Below are 21,621 nucleotides of genomic sequence, written 5' to 3' on the forward strand. Positions count from 1 at the left end.
ACTGATGTGACTAGGGAGTTCTGGTAACTGATGTGACTAGGGAGTTCTGGTAAGTGATGTGACTAGGGAGTTCTGGTAACTGATGTGACTAGGGAGTTCTGGTAACTGTGATGTCTGATGTGACTAGGGAGTTCTGGTAAGTGTGATGTCTGATGTGACTAGGGAGTTCTGGTAACTGATGTGACTAGGGAGTTCTGGTAACTGTGATGTCTGATGTGACTAGGGAGTTCTGGTAACTGATGTGACTAGGGAGTTCTGGTAACTGATGTGACTAGGGAGTTCTGGTAAGTGATGTGACTAGGGAGTTCTGGTAAGTGATGTGACTAGGGAGTTCTGGTAACTGTGATGTCCGATGTGACTAGGGAGTTCTGGTAAGTGATGTGACTAGGGAGTTCTGGTAAGTGATGTGACTAGGGAGTTCTGGTAACTGATGTGACTAGGAAGTTCTGGTAACTGTGATGTCTGATGTGACTAGGGAGTTCTGGTAAGTGATGTGACTAGGGAGTTCTGGTAAGTGATGTGTCTAGGGAGTTCTGGTAAGTGATGTGACTAGGGAGTTCTGGTAAGTGATGTGACTAGGGAGTTCTGGTAACTGATGTGACTAGGGAGTTCTGGTAACTGATGTGACTAGGGAGTTCTGGTAACTGATGTGACTAGGGAGTTCTGGTAACTGATGTGACTAGGGAGTTCTGGTAACTGATGTGACTAGGGAGTTCTGGTAACTGATGTGACTAGGGAGTTCTGGTAACTGATGTGACTAGGGAGTTCTGGTAACTGATGTGACTAGGGAGTTCTGGTAAGTGATGTGACTAGGGAGTTCTGGTAAGTGATGTGACTAGAGAGTTCTGGTAAGTGATGTGACTAGGGAGTTCTGGTAAGTGATGTGACTAGAGAGTTCTGGTAAGTGATGTGACTAGGGAGTTCTGGTAACTGTGATGTCTGATGTGACTAGGGAGTTCTGGTAACTGTGATGTCTGATGTGACTAGGGAGTTCTGGTAACTGTGATGTCTGATGTGACTAGGGAGTTCTGGTAAGTGATGTGACTAGGGAGTTCTGGTAACTGTGATGTCTGATGTGACTAGGAAGTTCTGGTAACTGTGATGTCTGATGTGACTAGGGAGTTCTGGTAACTGTGATGTCTGATGTGACTAGGGAGTTCTGGTAAGTGATGTGACTAGGGAGTTCTGGTAACTGTGATGTCTGATGTGACTAGGAAGTTCTGGTAACTGTGATGTCTGATGTGACTAGGGAGTTCTGGTAAGTGATGTGACTAGGGAGTTCTGGTAAGTGATGTGACTAGGGAGTTCTGGTAAGTGATGTGACTAGGGAGTTCTGGTAAGTGATGTGACTAGGGAGTTCTGGTAAGTGATGTGACTAGGGAGTTCTGGTAAGTGATGTGACTAGGGAGTTCTGGTAAGTGATGTGACTAGGGAGTTCTGGTAAGTGATGTGACTAGGGAGTTCTGGTAAGTGATGTGACTAGGGAGTTCTGGTAAGTGATGTGACTAGGGAGTTCTGGTAAGTGATGTGACTAGGGAGTTCTGGTAAGTGATGTGACTAGGGAGTTCTGGTAAGTGATGTGACTAGGGAGTTCTGGTAAGTGATGTGACTAGGGAGTTCTGGTAAGTGATGTGACTAGGGAGTTCTGGTAAGTGATGTGACTAGGGAGTTCTGGTAAGTGATGTGACTAGGGAGTTCTGGTAAGTGATGTGACTAGGGAGTTCTGGTAAGTGATGTGACTAGGGAGTTCTGGTAACTGATGTGACTAGGGAGTTCTGGTAACTGATGTGACTAGGGAGTTCTGGTAAGTGATGTGACTAGGGAGTTCTGGTAAGTGATGTGACTAGGGAGTTCTGGTAAGTGATGTGACTAGGGAGTTCTGGTAACTGATGTGACTAGGGAGTTCTGGTAACTGATGTGACTAGGGAGTTCTGGTAACTGATGTGACTAGGGAGTTCTGGTAACTGATGTGACTAGGCAGTTCTGGTAACTGTGATGTCTGATGTGACTAGCGAGTTCTGGTAACTGATGTGACTAGGGAGTTCTGGTAACTGATGTGACTAGGGAGTTCTGGTAAGTGATGTGACTAGGGAGTTCTGGTAAGTGATGTGACTAGGGAGTTCTGGTAACTGTGATGTCCGATGTGACTAGGGAGTTCTGGTAAGTGATGTGACTAGGGAGTTCTGGTAACTGTGATGTCTGATGTGACTAGGGAGTTCTGGTAAGTGATGTGACTAGGGAGTTCTGGTAACTGATGTGACTAGGAAGTTCTGGTAACTGTAATGTCTGATGTGACTAGGGAGTTCTGGTAAGTGATGTGACTAGAGAGTTCTGGTAACTGATGTGACTAGGGAGTTCTGGTAACTGATGTGACTAGGGAGTTCTGGTAACTGTGATGTCTGATGTGACTAGGGAGTTCTGGTAACTGATGTGACTAGGGAGTTCTGGTAACTGATGTGACTAGGGAGTTCTGGTAACTGATGTGACTAGGGAGTTCTGGTAAGTGATGTGACTAGGGAGTTCTGGTAACTGATGTGACTAGGGAGTTCTGGTAACTGTGATGTCTGATGTGACTAGGGAGTTCTGGTAAGTGTGATGTCTGATGTGACTAGGGAGTTCTGGTAACTGATGTGACTAGGGAGTTCTGGTAACTGTGATGTCTGATGTGACTAGGGAGTTCTGGTAACTGATGTGACTAGGGAGTTCTGGTAACTGATGTGACTAGGGAGTTCTGGTAAGTGATGTGACTAGGGAGTTCTGGTAAGTGATGTGACTAGGGAGTTCTGGTAACTGTGATGTCCGATGTGACTAGGGAGTTCTGGTAAGTGATGTGACTAGGGAGTTCTGGTAACTGTGATGTCTGATGTGACTAGGGAGTTCTGGTAAGTGATGTGACTAGGGAGTTCTGGTAACTGATGTGACTAGGAAGTTCTGGTAACTGTGATGTCTGATGTGACTAGGGAGTTCTGGTAAGTGATGTGACTAGGGAGTTCTGGTAAGTGATGTGACTAGGTAGTTCTTGTAACTGTGATGTCTGATGTGACTAGGGAGTTCTGGTAAGTGTGATGTCTGATGTGACTAGGGAGTTCTGGTAAGTGATGTGACTAGAGAGTTCTGGTAAGTGATGTGACTAGGGAGTTCTGGTAAGTGATGTGACTAGGGAGTTCTGGTAACTGTGATGTCCGATGTGACTAGGGAGTTCTGGTAAGTGATGTGACTAGGGAGTTCTGGTAACTGATGTGACTAGGGAGTTCTGGTAACTGTGATGTCTGATGTGACTAGGGAGTTCTGGTAAGTGTGATGTCTGATGTGACTAGGGAGTTCTGGTAACTGATGTGACTAGGGAGTTCTGGTAACTGTGATGTCTGATGTGACTAGGGAGTTCTGGTAAGTGATGTGACTAGGGAGTTCTGGTAACTGATGTGACTAGGGAGTTCTGGTAAGTGATGTGACTAGGGAGTTCTGGTAAGTGATGTGACTAGGTAGTTCTGGTAACTGTGATGTCCGATGTGACTAGGGAGTTCTGGTAAGTGATGTGACTAGGGAGTTCTGGTAACTGTGATGTCTGATGTGACTAGGGAGTTCTGGTAAGTGATGTGACTAGGGAGTTCTGGTAACTGATGTGACTAGGAAGTTCTGGTAACTGTGATGTCTGATGTGACTAGGGAGTTCTGGTAAGTGATGTGACTAGGGAGTTCTGGTAAGTGATGTGACTAGGTAGTTCTTGTAACTGTGATGTCTGATGTGACTAGGGAGTTCTGGTAAGTGTGATGTCTGATGTGACTAGGGAGTTCTGGTAAGTGATGTGACTAGGGAGTTCTGGTAACTGATGTGACTAGGAAGTTCTGGTAACTGTGATGTCTGATGTGACTAGGGAGTTCTGGTAAGTGATGTGACTAGGGAGTTCTGGTAACTGTGATGTCTGATGTGACTAGGGAGTTCTGGTAACTGATGTGACTAGGGAGTTCTGGTAACTGATGTGACTAGGGAGTTCTGGTAACTGGTGTGACTAGGGAGTTCTGGTAAGTGATGTGACTAGGGAGTTCTGGTAACTGTGATGTCTGATGTGACTAGGGAGTTCTGGTAACTGTGATGTCTGATGTGACTAGGGAGTTCTGGTAAGTGATGTGACTATGGAGTTCTGGTAAGTGATGTGACTAGGGAGTTCTGGTAACTGTGATGTCTGATGTGACTAGGAAGTTCTGGTAACTGTGATGTCTGATGTGACTAGGGAGTTCTGGTAAGTGATGTGACTAGGGAGTTCTGGTAAGTGATGTGACTAGGGAGTTCTGGTAAGTGCTGTGACTAGGGAGTTCTGGTAAGTGATGTGACTAGGGAGTTCTGGTAAGTGATGTGACTAGGGAGTTCTGGTAAGTGATGTGACTAGGGAGTTCTGGTAAGTGATGTGACTAGGGAGTTCTGGTAAGTGATGTGACTAGGGAGTTCTGGTAAGTGATGTGACTAGGGAGTTCTGGTAAGTGATGTGACTAGGGAGTTCTGGTAAGTGATGTGACTAGGGAGTTCTGGTAAGTGATGTGACTAGGGAGTTCTGGTAACTGATGTGACTAGGGAGTTCTGGTAACTGATGTGACTAGGGAGTTCTGGTAACTGATGTGACTAGGGAGTTCTGGTAACTGTGATGTCTGATGTGACTAGGGAGTTCTGGTAACTGATGTGACTAGGGAGTTCTGGTAAGTGATGTGACTAGGGAGTTCTGGTAAGTGATGTGACTAGGGAGTTCTGGTAAGTGATGTGACTAGGGAGTTCTGGTAACTGTGATGTCCGATGTGACTAGGGAGTTCTGGTAAGTGATGTGACTAGGGAGTTCTGGTAACTGTGATGTCTGATGTGACTAGGGAGTTCTGGTAAGTGATGTGACTAGGGAGTTCTGGTAACTGATGTGACTAGGAAGTTCTGGTAACTGTGATGTCTGATGTGACTAGGGAGTTCTGGTAAGTGATGTGACTAGGGAGTTCTGGTAACTGATGTGACTAGGGAGTTCTGGTAACTGATGTGACTAGGGAGTTCTGGTAACTGTGATGTCTGATGTGACTAGGGAGTTCTGGTAACTGATGTGACTAGGGAGTTCTGGTAAGTGATGTGACTAGGGAGTTCTGGTAAGTGATGTGACTAGGGAGTTCTGGTAAGTGATGTGACTAGGGAGTTTTGGTAACTGTGATGTCTGATGTTACCAGGGTGTTTTGGTAACTGTGAAATCTGATGTGACCAGGGCGTTTTGGTAACTGCGATATCTGATGTTACCAGGGAGTTTTGGTAACTACGATATCTGATGTTACCATGGAGTTTTGGTAACTACGATATCTGATGTTACCAGGGAGTTTTGGTAACTACGATATCTGATGTTACCAGGGAGTTTTGGTAACTACGATATTTGATGTTACCAGGGATTTTTTTAACTGACGTGACTAGGGCGTTTTGGTAACTCTGATGTCTGATGTGACCAGGTTGTTTAGGTATGTCTCTCTAATTCTCCCTCTCTCCCTCCCTCTCTCTCTCTCCCACCCTATGATCACACAGGCGAGAAGCCCTGCACACTGTAATGCCTCTTATACCCGCTATGATTGTAAGATCAGAATCAAATGTTGCACTTCCATTTTATCAGAAGTGTGATTTGTGTTGTGTTAGTTTTGTATAATCAAGCAGTTGCCCCACTCTTTCCTACTGCAGCTATGACAGGCAGAAGATAACCCTAAATGAGATCCAAAACTCTCAGTATGTTGCCTGTATGAAACCTACCTCTGAGAGCTTCACCATCAACCCTTAGAGACTACAGGTACTGACTAGGACTAGCTCAACTCCACTGGTATATTCCAGCTTAGACTCCAGGTACTGACTAGGTATGCAACAATCCAGGTACTGACTTGGAATGCTAGACTCCAGGTACTGACTAGGAATGCCTAGTCTCCAGATACCGACTAGGAATGCCTAGACTCCAGGTACCGACTAGGAATGCCTAGACTCCAGGTACCGACTAGGAATGCCTAGACTCCAGGTACCGACTAGGAATGCCTAGACTCCAGGTACCGACTAGGAATGCCTAGACTCCAGGTACCGACTAGGAATGCCTAGACTCCAGGTACCGACTAGGAATGCCTAGACTCCAGGTACCGACTAGGAATGCCTAGACTCCAGGTACCGACTAGGAATGCCTAGACTCCAGGTACCGACTAGGAATGCCTAGACTCCAGGTACCGACTAGGAATGCCTAGACTCCAGGTACCGACTAGGAATGCCTAGACTCCAGGTACCGACTAGGAATGCCTAGACTCCAGGTACCGACTAGGAATGCCTAGACTCCAGGTACCGACTAGGAATGCCTAGACTCCAGGTACCGAGTAGGAATGCCTAGACTCCAGGTACCGAGTAGGAATGCCTAGACTCCAGGTACCGAGTAGGAATGCCTAGTCTCCAGGTACCGAGTAGGAATGCCTAGTCTCCAGGTACCGAGTAGGAATGCCTAGTCTCCAGGTACCGACTAGGAATGCCTAGTCTCCAGGTACCGACTAGGAATGCCTAGACTCCAGGTACCGACTAGGAATGCCTAGACTCCAGGTACCGACTAGGAATGCCTAGACTCCAGGTACCGACTAGGAATGCCTAGACTCCAGGTACCGAGTAGGAATGCCTAGACTCCAGGTACCGACTAGGAATGCCTAGTCTCCAGGTACCGACTAGGAATGCTAGTCTCCAGGTACCGACTAGGAATGCTAGTCTCCAGGTACCGACTAGGAATGCTAGTCTCCAGGTACTGACTAGGAATGCCTAGTCTCCAGGTACTGACTAGGAATGCCTAGTCTCCAGGTACTGACTAGGAATGCCTAGTCTCCAGGTACTGACTAGGAATGCCTAGACTACAGGTACTGACTAGGAATGTTGGACTCCAGGTACTGACTAGGAATGTTGGACTCCAGGTACTGACTAGGAATGTTGGACTCCAGGTACTGACTAGGAATGTTGGACTCCAGGTACTGACTAGGAATGTTGGACTCCAGGTATTGACTAGAAATGCTAGACTCTAGGTACTGACTAGGTCCCTATCTGTTTTTAACCCCCCAAAAAATGTATTTATCGTTTCAAACTTTAAACGTTTGAGGCTGGTTTCCTGGACACAGGTCAGGTCTAGTCCTGGACTAAAAATGTCTTTCATTGGAGAATCTCCATTTAGCATGTGTTTGAGTCCAAGACTAGGCTTAACCTGTGTCCAGGAAACCAGCCCCTACAGTCAATCAATCAATTGAATCTATTTATAAAGCCCTTTTTACATCAGCAGTTGTCCCAAAGAAACCCAGCCTAAAACCCCAAACATCAAGCAATGCAGATGTAGAAGCACGGTGGCTAGGAAAAATTCTAGAATGGCAGCAGCCAGGAAGAAACCAGGATCTGAGGGGTGGCCAGTCCTCTTCTGGCTGTGCCAGGTGGAGATTATAAGAGTACATGGCCAGATCGCTCTTCAAGATTTTCAAACGTTCGTAGATGACCAGCAGGGTCAAATAATAACCAAAGTGGTTGTAGAGGGTGCAACAGGTCAGCACCTCACGAGTAAATGTCAGTTGTCTTTACATAGCTGATCATTCAGATCATGTCAGGGTTCCATAGCTGCAGGCAGAACAGCAGAGACTGGATCAGCACCACGCCAAGGTAGCATGTCTGGTGAACAGGTCAGGGTTCCATAGCTGCAGGCAGAACAGCAGAAACTGGATCAGCAGCACGACAAGGTACAGTAGCGTTGGAGTGTAGCCCAATAACAAGGCATAGCCTACAGTCGGGAACACGCAGCAAATATGTCAGTGCACAAAGAGCATACAGAAAAAAAGGCCTTTTGCAATATTTAAAATAGTCTGCAATCACAGGAAAACATGCAGCAGCAAATGGCTCCTGCTGAAAAGAGAAGACTGTAATCTGTCTGCTGTAGGCTACCAAAATATTTTATTAACATCCAAATATTGTTTTACAAAGTAAAACAAGAGAGAGGCTTTTGGCACCAGCGCATATGCCATCACCAGCAATTGAGCTGCGCATCATTGGGTGAGTCAGTGAAACTGGAAAGCATTTTTAGGACTATAATTTCCTCCTCATACTGTAGCCTACAATATGTCTCCACACTCCTAGGCCTAGGCTGATGGATTCAAAGCAAGGTCGTTTTCATTGATCTCAGATTCCTCAGTTGTCAATGTCAAAGTAGCCTTTCATTTCTATCATTTGTGCGGTATTATGGTGCTTTCAAGACAACTGGGAACTCTGAAAAGAATCGAGGTCGAATCATGAATCACGGTCCAAAAGTCGGAGCTCTAGAAAGAGGCAAGAGTTCCTCACTTGGAATTCCGAGTTGGATGACCGTTCAATGCGAATGTTCCCAGTCGGAGTTCGTTTTTTCCCGATTTCCCAGTTGTCTTGAACACATTGAAGTTGGAGATTTCCCAGCTCAGTTCCCAGTTGTTTTGAACGTGGCATTAAAAAACATTATGCCAAAGTCTCCAGTCATGTAGAATTGCATGAAATACGTTCATAAAAGGCCCCAAACTCCCAGACCCTAGGCCACCAAAACAAAAAAATCATGTGCAACCTCTGTAAGTGCATCTACTCTACTGCTCTATGCCTCTAAGCAAATGTGATTATATGCAACGCTTTATTATAAACAGGGGCGGAAATCCCAGGGGGGACGGGGGGGACACGACCCCCACATCCTGGGAAAAATATGATTTGTTCCCCCCCAATATATCACTGAAACATAACTATGTAATTTAAATAATATTAATAATACGCAATGAAAGCAATTGTGCTGATTATAGACACTTAATAGCGCGTTTTTAAGTTTCAAAAGATTGCGACCCCCCCGCCCTTTGCCTCACAATGGTTTGATCCACTGCCAGTTCCTTAGTTTGCACGTAACTGCCGTGAGGTTCATCCAGTCAATCGTGCACACACACACTAGCTGAATATGCAGAGCTAGCGTGCAAATATTAACTATTAAGCTAGCTAGTACCTATTCCATTTATGTGGCGTCATCAAAGATGGAATCAGCATGCAGATGATGTAAGTTAGTGCTTCAAAGTCCCTGTGATAAGGTTAGCGATAAACTGAAATCCAAACTGAACAGAACTACACTCTCTTCTACCATTGTCTTAAATATATTTAATGGTCTCGTTGCAAAAGCTAAATTGTCGCAAGGGAACTTTTATTTATTTATTTTATTTCACCTTTATTTAACCCGGGTAGCAAAGATTATAGCAAACACCACTGAAACTGAATTGGTGCTCGCTAGCTTTGCAAATTCAGCTATTGTTGGAAGCCAGCCAATATGAAACAAACTATTAAAATTACAAAAAGTTGCAGCATATGTTGTGTAAATGGTGAACTCATACAGCTGTCAACTCTTGTCATTTTAATCCGTTTCACATTTGCTAGCTACCTTTTAGATCGAAGCCCAAATACAATGATAGAAGATAAGATGATAGAAGCCTATCTCCTACTGTAAATAACCTACACACTGTGTGTGTGTGTAGCCAGCCAGGTAGAAAAATGGCAGAAAAATAAAAGATGGACATCAGAGTATTTTTCAATACACCAAAACGCATAGTAAGAACCCTAGTAGCCTAATATCTCAAAGACTAGTTGATAAAATGTTCATAAGAAAGAAATGAAATTCTAATGGAAATGTTTCACAATGATGTCATTAGGCAGAGCAGGCAACAGATGGCACACAGACAGCAGAGTTGGGGACAGATATGCAGGGACAGACTGGCAGAGACAGGGAGTCTCAGGTAAGTTTGTTGAGTCTTTGTTTGGCAACATTATGAAAGGTTCTCAATTTTTTTGACTTGTAAAATAGGAACATAATTGGAAAATGCCATGGATACCCCCACTCTCAACTTAAACTGGTGACTGAACTAAGATTTGTTAAAGGCAATGGTATTGCTGTTGTGATTAGTTGTGTAGTTTTGGGTACTGGTAGTTAGGAGTACGGCAAACACCTTATTTCTTTGGTTCCTCAATATACATTTACCATATTACAATGTAGGCTATGTGTTACAGCACTACTTTTGGTGTCCCCCTCAGGAATTGCTCTTGAGAAAATTTCATGTAATTGTCCCCTCCAAAGTGGATATCAGATTTTCGCCCCTGATTATAAAGGGGATTTTTTTTTTACCTCAGGGCTCCCCAGGTCAGCGCTCACTTCCGATTTACAAATGAAGCACTGCTTACACTCGTAACAACTAAAGCATAAAAAAACTTCTATTCAATCAGAATAAACCTCACGTAGCAAATAAGACATAATTCTTTGTTGTTGGCCAAATTCGACACACCCATTGACCTCCATACAGCAACTCCTTGCTTGGTGGGCGAAACAACAAAAAATGCCACATGCTGGAGGAAGACAGTTTTTCCGCTGAGTTGGGCCTCTCTCTTCCTCTTCCATAACCAAATAGCTAGCTACCTTTGTTTGCCTGTACCATCCATAATAAGTTAACTAGCTAGCTTTTAGCTGACAGGTACAGAGACTATCTACTGGACAAGAAAGCTAACGTTAGCTAGGTAATGCTAGGTAATCAAAATAGCTGTTTGCATTTATTGATTAACCTCAGTTTGAATACCACCATACAGTTAGCTGTGTGATTAAACATTGATTTAAGGTTAGGGTTAGATTTAACATGTTAGTGCAGTGGGCTAAATCAGGGTCGCACAGTGTTTCTTGGTAGTCTTCAGCAAATCTGCTTTGAAACAAAAGTATACACCTCACACACTGTATGGGCTTTAAATAAAAAAGACACTTGTACCATGTCAGTTATAGAGTTGAAATGTACTCAATTTTGAGTTTGCATCCCAATATTACACTTTATATATATCACAGAAGACTGAAATATAACAAAACCATTTGACATAAAAACATAGGATTTTTTGTGGAAGATTTTTTTTATAATGTTTTATTTTCAGAATTCTGAAAAATATGAATAACATTCCACCCATGAGACCACTAGAGGGTGATTTGGTCATCTGACTGCAGGAAAGGGTTTTAACCACACTGCTAACCTAACCTTAAATTGAGACCAAAAAGCTAATTTTTTCTTTCATGATTTTTTAAAATAGACAATTCTGACTTTGTAGCTGGCCTATCTAAGGGGAAATCGCTCAGTTCTGCCTCCAGGACAAGACTCATGACAATAAATGTCAACCTGCTCTGATTACACCTCTACACAATCAGATATACCTTAAAGCAGTCAGGTATGTATTCACCCCACCACTCTTCCTCCTGACCAAGGTGCTATTAGGGCCCAGGACTAGCAGTCATCTGTCAATGTGTTTGGCTGTATAGCACAGCAACATCCATCTCCGACTAACACTGCTGTCCCACCTATTGATTACCACCTAAATACATCTGTTTCAAAACAAAGTTTCCAGAACAGCTTGAGCTGGACCACTTTGGGATGATCGGTTTTTGGTAGCAAAGCAATGTAATCGAAAAGGCTTCATTTGAGTGCAACACCTAAAATGTATCCTTTTCTGTGTGGAATTAATTTGGTGTTGAAATAAAATAAGATCTTAGGATACAGATGCTCTAAATCCAAAACATGGTATTTAATGTAAGGTGAGTATTGGTTAAGTGGGACACGTAGCAAAGTGGGAGACTTAAGCTTTGTAATGGATATCTTTAAATGTGCACAATAACACAACCTACAATTAATGCCTGTGTGTTAGTGAGAAAGTATGTGATGATAAACCATTGGTTCAATGGGTACGACGTCATCATTGTGGGCGTGGCACCCCGTGTAATGACCTGCGTCTCCAGAGGCATAACAGTAAGTCAAATGACATAGCGTTCGGAGGTAAATAATGTGAAGGTTATAAAAAAAATAAGAAAGCATATTCAGTGTCTTATTACAACATATTTTGTATGTAATTGTGAATCAAAATGACTGTAAATGGTTTTCTTATTTTGAATGTTGACAGTGTCCCAGTATGCCAATGGCCTACTGTGAAACGGGGACATCCTGTTACTGTCAAACTGGGACATCCTGTTACTGTCAAACTGGGACATCCTGTTACTGTCAAACTGGGACACCCTGTTACTGTCAAACTGGGACATCCTGTTACTGTCAAACTGGGCATCCTGTTACTGTCAAACTGGGACACTGCTCTAGGTCATTTTCATTTAGATTTTTTTTTTTTGGGGGGGGATTATGAAATGCATGCTTTTGTAACAGAAATCAATTTTCTAAATAGGATCAAATGTTCAATTTCATGAATCAAATCTGCTATCAGCTAGCTTAAAAGCGAAAGCTAGCATAGCTGCATATTCACTTTTTTTTTTAACCTCTACAGGATCGGTGGGTCCCCTGCGGGACGGTTGAGCTAACGTAGGCTAATGCGATTAGCATGAGGTTGTAAGTAAGAAGAACATTTCCCAGGACATAGACATATCTGATATTGGCAGAAAGCTTAAATTCTTGTTAATATAATTGCACTGTCCAATTTACAGTAGCTATTACAGTGAAATAATACCATGCTATTGTTTGAGGAGAGTGCACAGTTATGAACTTGAAAAGTTATTAATGAACTTGAAAAGTTATTAATGAACCAATTAGGCACATTTGGGCAGTCTTGATACAACATGTTGAACAGAAATCAATGGTTCATTGGATCAGTCTAAAATGTTTGTCTGAAATCACAACACACTGAATGTTGCCGTTATCTGCTACTAAAGGCCATAAGCCATGGCACAATATATCCAAGGTGCCACAGTATAAAAGCTGATTCTGAATTAACAACATATTGGATAACTGGGCTAGTGTAACCTGAGGGATGAACCCAGGCTTAATGCTGGAGAAACCAACGTCTTGACCATTAGACCGTTAGACCAAGAGGAAATTCCCTATTGGCCCGAGGGCCAACACTGATTTTGAAGTCGCAGGCTGGGCTACCCATCACAATGAGCATCCGCGACCGACTCATGTCTGCTACACTAGCAGGCACCAGATTTGCTTTGAAGGCCACATTTTCTCAGACGACATAACAGGTGTCAAAATGGACACTCTCTTACTGCCAAATGGTGCACTATTCCCCACATAGTACACTACTTTTGACCTGAGTCCTACGGGTCCTGGTCAAAAGTAGTGCACTACATTGGGAATAGGGTGCCGTTTGGCATACAGGCCATCTCTGAGATTATTAAAAAATATATATATTTTACCTTTATTTAACTAGGCAAGTCAGTTAAGAACAAATTCTTATTTTCAATGACGGCCTAGGAACAGTGGGTTAACTGTCTTGTTCAGGGGCAGAACGACTGATGATGATCCGTGAGGGTGAAGGAGGAAAGATAAGAAACGTGATTTATAATAACAAATGACAAAAAATGGAGATCACAACCATTTGTACCTGTATTGTTTAGCAAATGACTTCCTTCTTCAGCACTAATTGCAGCGATCACTTATGCGGCGTGGCGAACTGTCACGTCGGCCTGCGTGTAATTACACAGAGAACAACGCTTCATTGCCCCCCTAATGAATTCTCTGTGTAAGCACATACAGGTTAGTGTTTAGTTAACATAATGAAGGACATTCGTTTTTGGGGGGGCAGAATCTGAGGAGATAATTGGTTGTGACCGGAGTAATAGGAAGAGAAAAACACATTACGTGTTGTTAGTGTGAATGAGGGGCACAACAGTATAATAATGACAGGATTCTTTCTTTGTGTGTTGGAGATACAGTGAAAGGATAGGTTGGGCTGTGTGAGTGGAGATACAGTGATATGATAGGTTGGGCTGTGTGAGTGGAGATACAGTGATATGATAGGTTTGGCTGTGTGAGTGGAGATACAGTGATATGATAGGTTTGGCTGTGTGAGTGGAGATACAGTGATATGATAGGTTTGGCTGTGTGAGTGGAGATGTGAAGATACACTATTTGACCAAAGTATGTGGACACCTGCTCCTCGAACATCTCATTCCTAAATCATGGGCATTAATATGGAGTTGGTCCCCCTCTTTGCTGCTAATTTCAGCCTCCACTCTTCTTGGAAGGCTTTCCACTAGATGTTGGAACATTGCTGTGGGGACTTGCTTCGATTCAGCCACAAGAGCATAAGTGAGGTCGGGCACTGATGTTGGGCGATTAGGCCTGGCTCACAGTTGGCATTTCAATTCATCCGAAAGGTGTTCGATGGGTTGAGGTCAGGGCTCTGTGCAGGCCAGTCAAGTTCTTCCACACAGATCTCGACAAACTATTTCTGTATGGACCTCGCTTTGTGCACGGGGGAATTGTCATGCTGAAACAGGAAAGAGCCTTCCCCAAACTGTTGCCTCAAAGTTGGAAGCATAGAATTGTCTACAATGTCATTGTATACTATAGGATTAAGATTTCCCTTCACAGGAACTAAGGGGCCAAGCCCAAACCATGAAAAACAGCCACAGACCATTATTTATCCTCCACCAAACTTTACACTTGGCATTATGCATTTGGGCAGGTAGCCTTCTCCTGGTGTCCGCCAAACCCAGTTTCGTCTGTCGGACTGCCAGAGAGTGAAGCGTGATTCATCAATACAGAGAATGCATTTTCACTGCTCATTTCCGCTGCTCCAGAGTCCAATGGCAGCAAGCTTTACACCACTCCAGCCGACGCTTGGCATTGTGCAAGGTGATCTTAGGTTTGTGTGCGGCTACTTGGCCATGGAAAACCATTTCATGAAGCTCCTGAAGAACAGTTGTTGTGCTGACATTGCTTTCAGAGGCAGTTTGAAACTCGGTAGTGAGTGTTGCAACCGAGGACTCGGTTTCAGCACTCGGTGGTCCCGTTCTGTGAGCTTGTGTGGCCTACCACTTCGCGGCTGAGCCGTTGTTGCTCCTAGACGTTTCACAATAACAGCACTTACAGTTAACGGGGGAATCTCTAGCAAGGCAGAAATTTGACAAACTGACATGTTGGAAAAGTGGCATTCAATGACGGTGCCATGTTGAAAGTCACTAAGATCTTCAATAAGGCCATTCTACTGCCAATGTTTGTCTATGAAGATTACATGGCTGTTATACACCTGACAGCAATAGGTGTGGCTGAAATAGCAGAATCCACTAATTTGAAGCGGTGTCCACATCCTTTTGTATATACAGTGTATGATAGGAATGGAAATTATTTCATTTTTTAAGTGTGGAATATTTCACTGCATATGAATGGAACATTTACTAACTGTACTTGTTTTGCTTATCGAAATAACTTGTATTACTATTTAAAAAACACAAATTTATGTAATTGATCAAAATATATTGTCTTAATACAAATCTCATCTCTTGGATGAGTTTCCAATTGACTCTTCGTTAAGCCCCACCCCAGAATTTGGGGTAACCAATCGCAGCGCACGTCAGACAAGTTCACGTTTTAAAGGCATGGAAGCCATTGAGGGCATTGTAAAGATTGAGCAAAAACAAATTGTTTAAATGGCTAATAACTGTGCACCAGGAGTACTTGCTATCTGTGTCTTGTGTCTTGAATAAATACAGGCTGCAGTAGTCTACCTTCATTTGAATCTGTGTCTGGAATAAATACAGGCTGCATTAGCCTACCTTCATCTAAATCTGTGTCTGGAATAAATACAGGCTACAGTAGCCTACCTTCATCTGAATCTGTGTCTGGAATAAATACAGGCTACAGTAGCCTACCTTCATCTGAATCTGTGTCTGGAATAAATACAGGCTACAGTAGTCTACCTTCATCTGAATCTGTGTCTGGAATAAATACAGGCTGCATTAGCCTACCTTCATCTGAATCTGTGTCTGGAATAAATACAGGCTGCATTAGCCTACCTTCATCTAAATCTGTGTCTGGAATAAATACAGGCTGCAGTAGCCTACCTTCATCTAAATCTTTGTGTCACGACTTCCGCCGAAGTCGGTCCCTCTCCTTGTTCGGGCAGTGTTCGGCGGTCAACGTCACCAACCTTCTAGCCATCACTGATCCATTTTTCATTTTCCATTGGTTTTGTCTTGTCTTCCTTCACACCTGGTTCCAATCCCATCAATTACATGTTGTGTATTTAACCCTCTGTTTCCCCTCATGTCCTTGTCGGAGTGTAACGGTTGTCGTACTGTAGAGATGACCAAAACGCAGCAGGAATGTGACTGCTCATCTTTATATTTATTAAGTAAAGAGAACACGGAAAAACAACAAAACAAAGAATGACAGATAACAGTTTTGCAGGCTAACAATAAGCAGTGCAAAATCAACTACCCACAAAAACCCCAGGTGAAAACAAGCTCCTAATATATGACTCCCAATCAGGAACAACGACGTACAGCTGTTCCTGATCGGGAGCCACACAGAAAACAAAGAAATAGACAAACCAGAAAACCAGAACCAGAACATACCCTGAAACCCCGGAACACATAAATATAACATCCCTTTAATAACACACACAACCCGAACCATAAGAAACAAATACCCCTCTGCCACGTCCTGACCAAACTACAATACAAAATACTCCCTCTACTGGTCAGGACGTGACACGGAGATTGTTTTATTGTATGTTTGTGTAAGTCATGTGTCGGTGCGCGACGGGTTTTGTACCCACTTATATTATTTTTTGTATATTTTGGTTTTGGAGTTTTATGAGCACTTGTTGAACAACTCTGTTTATACCAAGTTCGTTTTCCTGCGCCTGACTTCCCTGCCACCGACATGCAGCCATTACACTGTGTCTGGAATAAATACAGGCTGCATTAGCCTACCTTCATCTGAAGCTGTGTCTGGAATAAATACAGGCCGCAGTAGCCTACCTTCATCTGAATCTGTGTCTGGAATAAATACAGGCTACGGTAGTCTACCTTCATCTGAATCTGTGTCTGGAATAATTACCGGCTGCGGTAGCCTACCTTCATCTGAATCTGTGTCTGGAATAAATACAGGCTGCATTAGCCTACCTTCATCTGAATCTGTGTCTGGAATGAATACAGGCTGCATTAGCCTACCTTCATCTAAATCTGTGTCTGGAATAAATACAGGCTGCATTAGACTACCTTCATCTGAATCTGTGTCTGGAATAAATACAGGTTGCAGTAGCCTACCTTCATCTGAATCTGTGTCTGGAATAAATACAGGCTGCATTAGCCTACCTTCATCTAAATCTGTGTCTGGAATAAATACAGGCTGCATTAGCCTACCTTCATCTGAATCTGTGTCTGGAATAAATACAGGCTGCATTAGCCTACCTTCATCTAAATCTGTGTCTGGAATAAATACAGGCTGCAGTAGCCTACCCTCATCTGAATCTGTGTCTGGAATAAATACAGGCTGCGGTAGTCTACCTTCATCTGAATCTGTGTCTGGAATAAATACAGGCTGCATTAGCCTACCTTCATCTAAATCTGTGTCTGGAATAAATACAGGCTGCATTAGCCTACCTTCATCTAAATCTGTGTCTGGAATAAATACAGGCTGCAGTAGCCTACCTTCATCTGAATCTGTGTCTGGAATAAATACAGGCTGCAGTAGCCTACCCTCATCTGAATCTGTGTCTGGAATAAATACAGGCTGCAGTAGCCTACCTTCATCTGAATCTGTGTCTGGAATAAATACAGGCTGCAGTAGCCAGCCATGCATTAGGCAATTTTTTGGCCTATTTCATTGATAGTTAAATAGGACTAAGTAAGTAAATCATGTGCATTTTCATCTGTCGGGGTCATTTATCTTTGAACAATGTGTGAATGAGTGAAGGAACATATTGATGCACTCTAAGTGATAGAGCAGTAATGTAGACCTGAGGTATAGCCTTTACTGGCATTTAAAGTGCACTTCCGGGTTTTCCGATCGCCAGTAAATCCGATTACGAGTATCGAGTGTGATAAAACGGATACGATTACGAATACGAGTATGACGAGATCGGCACACTCCTAGTTACTAGGTTTGGCTGCATGGTGACAGTGCATTCAGAACCATCCAGTGGCTAGACACACTACAACCTTAATTTTACCAGGTTCCTGTGAAGCAACTGTAATGACAGTCCACCACAACCACCCGATTAAACTATCGGGTGCCACCACATACCCAACAGTTTGAGATCATTGTGAGGGGATTTTGCCAGTGGTTCGTATGGGGAAACAGGCTTCCCAGGAAAATGTTGACTGAGGTTGCAACACTAACCAAGGGGGGGCGGAGCATAGTGAAGGGTAAATTCATTCCGGAGTAAATCCTGATTCCTCCAACCTGGATTTGTGGAAAACCTGGGGATTTTTGGAAGGTTTTGGGAATGTGAGCATTACTTTGGTGTTGGCTTCCATGTAGTTGCAGAGCACGTTTACAGAGATGACCAGGTCTCCTGTGTTGAAGGGTTAAGATCTGTTCCAGCCCTGGGGATCAAACTTCCTGCGCTCCGTCACACAGGCATGGAGGTAGCAGAGGGAGAAGAACAGATTGTTGAACTCCTGCTCCCGAGAACACATCTCCAGGGTATCCTGTAAACAGAGACAGAGAGAGAGAGCAATAGCTATCAAAATCAAATGTTATTTGTCACATGCGCTGAACACAACAGGTGTAGGTGAAAAGCAGCTGCTGTAAGAGCTTCACTACAGGTGAAAGGCAGCTGCTGTAAGAGCTTCACTACAGGTGAAAGGCATCTGCTGTAAGAAAGCTTCACTACAGGTGAAAGGCAGCTGCTGTAAGAAAGCTTCACTACAGGTGAAAGGCAGCTGCTATAAGAGCTTCACTACAGGTGAAAGGCATCTGCTGTAAGAAAGCTTCACTACAGGTGAAAGGCAGCTGCTGTAAGAAAGCTTCACTACAGGTGAAAGGCAGCTGCTGTAAGAGCTTCACTACAGGTGAAAGGCAGCTGCCTTAAGAGGGCTTCACTACAGGTGAAAGGCAGCTGCTGTAAATATTAACTACTGTAGGGCACTGAGTTTTCCTTCACCGCATGACCTTGACCAGGAAAAACTCTGAACCCTGCTCATTTCACAAGGCATCACTTAAATTCTATATCTTCAAAACAACTTTTTTTAATCAGCCATATGTTTGCCTCTGACCTGGTTGAAGTTGTGGAAGGCAGCGTGCAGACTCGCGTGCCTGCCGGAGGGTAGCTCGTTGGGGATCTTGCTGGCGTCCTCCAGGATGTCTCTGGGGATGATGTGCTGGTCAGGGATGGGCGCTGGCTCCCCGCTGATGAACACCCGGTAGTCATGGTGGCCGCCCCGGTCCTCTTCAGGAGGGCTTCCAGAGAGGGCAACCAACGCGCCACCAGGTGCACTTTCTGACTGAAACAATACACACACACACACACACACACACACACACACACACACACACACACACACACACACACACACACACACACACACACACACACACACACACTATACAGTATATATTGTATTTTATGTGTTCATTAACGTTTCTTAATGAGGGGAAATGTTTCTAGAAACAAGACCTAAACACTTTTGTTCCAGCCAAGAAACGAAGCAGCTGATTGAGCTGATCTAATCTAATCATGCTTTAGATTGAACCAAATTGATTGAACCAAATTGATTGAACCAAATTGATAGAACCAAATTGAACCAAATTGCCTTAGGTTCACTGGCTCAGATCAAGAAGGGAGATAATCATGTTGAATCAGGTGCTCTATTCTATTGTCGCTGGCTGGCTGCTGGAACAACATCATACATTCACTATGACCCTCCAGACTACCACTAGTCTAGTCTGGCTGCTGACTGGAACAACATCATACAGTCACTATGACCCTCCAGACTACCACTAGTCTAGTCTGGCTGCTGACTGGAACAACATCATACAGTCACTATGACCCTCCAGACTACCACTAGTCTAGTCTGGCTGCTGTAACAACATCATACAGTCACTATGACCCTCCAGACTACCACTAGTCTAGTCTGGCTGCTGACTGGAACAACATCATACAGTCACTATGACCCTCCAGACTACCACTAGTCTAGTCTGGCTGCTGACTGGAACAACATCATACAGTCACTATGACCCTCCAGACTACCACTAGTCTAGTCTGGCTGCTGGAACAACATCATACAGTCACTATGACCCTCCAGACTACCACTAGTCTAGTCTGGCTGCTGTAACAACATCATACAGTCACTATGACCCTCCAGACTACCACTAGTCTAGTCTGGCTGCTGTAACAACATCATACAGTCACTATGACCCTCCAGACTACCACTAGTCTAGGCTTCTCTACTGTATTACCGTGTACAGCAGGATGCTCAATTCCTGTCCTGGAGGGCCGAAAGACTTGGTTTTCGTTCTCACTTTCTAATCAAAGGGAAAGACCCAGTTAGTTATACAACTTAATGCCTTCAACTGACATGTTTGTTTGGCATCTAACCCAACCCCTCTGAGTCAGAGAAATACTTCCATACTGACAAATGCTGTTCCCTACCTGCAGGATGACCCAGTGTCTGCTGTTCCCTACCTGCAGGATGACCCAGTGTCTGCTGTTCCCTACCTGCAGGATGACCCAGTGTCTGCTGTTCCCTACCTGCAGGATGACCCAGTGTCTGCTGTTCCCTACCTGCAGGATGACCCAGTGTCTGCTGTTCCCTACCTGCAGGATGACCCAGTGTCTGCTGTTCCCTACATGCAGGATGACCCAGTGTCTGCTGTTCCCTACCTGCAGGTTGACCCAGTGTCTGCTGTTCCCTACCTGCAGGATGACCCAGTGTCTGCTGTTCCCTACCTGCAGGATGACCCAGTGTCTGCTGTTCCCTACCTGCAGGATGACCCAGTGTCTGCTGTTCCCTACCTGCAGGATGACCCAGTGTCTGCTGTTCCCTACCTGCAGGATGACCCAGTGTCTGCTGTTCCCTACCTGCAGGATGACCCAGTGTCTGCTGTTCCCTACCTGCAGGATGACCCAGTGTCTGCTGTTCCCTACCTGCAGGATGACCCAGTGTCTGCTGTTCCCTACCTGCAGGATGACCCAGTGTCTGCTGTTCCCTACCTGCAGGATGACCCAGTGTCTGCTGTTCCCTACCTGCAGGATGACCCAGTGTCTGCTGTTCCCTACCTGCAGGATGACCCAGTGTCTGCTGTTCCCTACCTGCAGGATGACCCAGTGTCTGCTGTTCCCTACCTGCAGGATGACCCAGTGTCTGCTGTTCCCTACATGCAGGATGACCCAGTGTCTGCTGTTCCCTACCTGCAGGTTGACCCAGTGTCTCCTGTTCCCTACCTGCAGGATGACCCAGTGTCTGCTGTTCCCTACCTGCAGGATGACCCAGTGTCTGCTGTTCCCTACCTGCAGGATGACCCAGTGTCTGCTGTTCCCTACCTGCAGGATGACCCACTGTCTGCTGTTCCCTACCTGCAGGATGACCCAGTGTCTGCTGTTCCCTACCTGCAGGATGACCCAGTGTCTGCTGTTCCCTACCTGCAGGATGACCCAGTGTCTGCTGTTCCCTACCTGCAGGATGACCCAGTGTCTGCTGTTCCCTACCTGCAGGATGACCCAGTGTCTGCTGTTCCCTACCTGCAGGATGACCCAGTGTCTGCTGTTCCCTACCTGCAGGATGACCCAGTGTCTGCTGTTCCCTACCTGCAGGATGACCCAGTGTCTGCTGTTCCCTACCTGCAGGATGACCCAGTGTCTGCTGTTCCCTACCTG

At 44.5% G+C, this 21,621-nt stretch overlaps 1 pseudogene; it reads right to left on the bottom strand.

The window, feature by feature from the left end:
- The window catches only part of LOC123733372 (dynein axonemal heavy chain 11-like), a 151,028-nt pseudogene that overhangs the window by 120,396 nt on the left and 9,011 nt on the right, over positions 1-21,621 (bottom strand).

This window comes from Salmo salar, chromosome 02, assembly GCF_965601325.2.
Source record: "Salmo salar chromosome 02, fSalSal1, whole genome shotgun sequence".
NCBI lineage: Eukaryota > Metazoa > Chordata > Actinopteri > Salmoniformes > Salmonidae > Salmo > Salmo salar.